This window comes from Boleophthalmus pectinirostris, unplaced genomic scaffold, assembly GCF_026225935.1.
Source record: "Boleophthalmus pectinirostris isolate CB_2022bp ecotype Guang Dong unplaced genomic scaffold, ASM2622593v1 HiC_scaffold_21, whole genome shotgun sequence".
Taxonomy (NCBI): Eukaryota; Metazoa; Chordata; class Actinopteri; order Gobiiformes; family Gobiidae; genus Boleophthalmus; species Boleophthalmus pectinirostris.
Genome location: NW_026571175.1, coordinates 37,321,501 through 37,323,331, shown reverse-complemented (window position 1 = coordinate 37,323,331; position 1,831 = coordinate 37,321,501). Strand labels below are relative to the sequence as shown.

The 1,831-nt window shown below is 34.1% G+C and overlaps 1 long non-coding RNA gene across 1 annotated transcript; it reads right to left on the bottom strand.

Moving 5' to 3' along the window:
* Positions 1-228: 228 nt before the first annotated feature.
* Positions 229-1,623, bottom strand: LOC129410080 (uncharacterized). Its single transcript, XR_008632713.1, has 3 exons — positions 1,529-1,623; positions 1,304-1,413; positions 229-686 (listed from the first exon to the last, which is right to left on the bottom strand). It is a non-coding gene; the product is annotated as an uncharacterized LOC129410080 (long non-coding RNA).
* Between the last annotated feature and the right edge of the window lie 208 nt (positions 1,624-1,831).

Sequence of the window (1,831 nt, the reverse complement as noted above, 5' to 3'; positions counted from 1 at the left end):
CACAGAACAGACGAGTTTCAGGTTTTTTTGTAGTGGTAGTGGTGGTTTTAGTGGATAATTCTTGGTCAATATTTATCATAGTTTTACATCAGTGAAGTGGAAAAAAAATAAGAAATCCAAAAGGCAGGAACTTTTTACACAAAAGGAAGAGAAATTAATGCAAAGTTTGTTTTTTATATGATTTTAATTTAAGTTTATTTCACACACAGAAAAACATGGAGGGTTAACATTTCAGGGGTAACACAGAAAAAGTGTCATTTAAATATTTGAAAGTTAAATGTGTGTTGAAGTTGATGTAACGAAGATGTGTTAGGGCTGGGGCAGATACGGCCACAGAATGAATAATGCTGAATAATGCTGAATAATGCGTCTTTGGGGGCAGAAAATGTCTGTGAAAAGCGCTATATAAATAAACACTTACTTACAAAAGCAGCATCAGCAGAATGTTCTTTGAGGAGCCCGAGTGTGAATGAAGAGACATAAGACATGAATATGAAGTTGGGTGAAGTATATTGAAAATAAATTTTTACAGAGCACAGGAATAACAAAACAAAAAAAAAAAATAAACAGTCCAGTTATCTAGTATTTTGATTCAGGTTTCTGGGTAAACTCGCCATCATTCATTTCCTAGTTGAGTTGAGTTTCTGTGAAGCTGGAGTTGAATCAGTCCATAGAAAAAACCTGACCTAAAAAAGGCCAAAAAAAAAACTCAAATGAATATCATTTAAATAAAACATTAACAGGTCTTAAATAACCAAAAATAAATTAAATGTACATACAAGCACAAGTGAACAGTTCAATTCATGTTCACTTAATCAGTACATTCAAGATATCAATTAATTCATTAATCAGAGTCAGTCATTGACTAATGACCCAAAAAGTCCATAACGATTAGTATTTTCAACAATTAATTACAATTAATATTCAATTCAATTCACGAATGAATTCAATGTCAATAAGTGAAAAAAATCAATAGCAATTAAATTCAATAAGTCATTAAGTTTATCATTTAAATCATTAAATTACATTAAATTAAATTAAGTTAAGTTAAGAATTATTAAGTTAATCGTTATTAAGTCAAAGTAAAATAAATTCAGTAAGTGCACTTAAATCAAAAAGTTATCAAACAAAGCCCAAGCAGAGGCCGATAAACTCAATATTGTTTCAAAGTAAAGTGCTACGCTCAATTCAATTGACGAATTCCACCGGAGTTTTAACAAATACTAGTAACTGTGCTAAAACTGCACAAATTAATCCAGGTCGCGACAAACAAAGTTAGCGACCACATTAACCAATCTTTTACCTTCATTTCGGTTTTCTTATTAATACAAAAGGAAAGTCAGGTGCCTTTGAATTTCGCGTTGTGATCTTCTCTCCACACACGGCCCAGTTTGCACAATCTATATGGAGGCTCTATGAGGATCGGAGACGTGGCATTAGCGATTCTTACAGAATTAAGTAGTTTAGCGGAATTGTTGAACGTGATCATTAAATCGGCAGCATTCTAATAATGTGGCAAAACACTCACCTAATTGTGGATGTTGTACGATTCGTAGTTTAAAAGTTTATTGAAATTGTTTGCCGACGCCCAGACCACAGCCACAGCCACAGCGGAGGAGGAAGTGACACGTGACTCCGCAACTTAAAGGAAGTGGGGGAGATCGGGGTGAAACGGAATTGACCCGCAACAATAAAAGTCTCTCAAATGCGGGTTACATTGATCTGGTTGAAGTTAATTCAACTTCCACTAGTGTTAATCTGCCACCTCCCACCACCACTTCAGAGACCAGTTTGAACCAGTTTTGTTCATAATTTCATCTTAAATTAACTC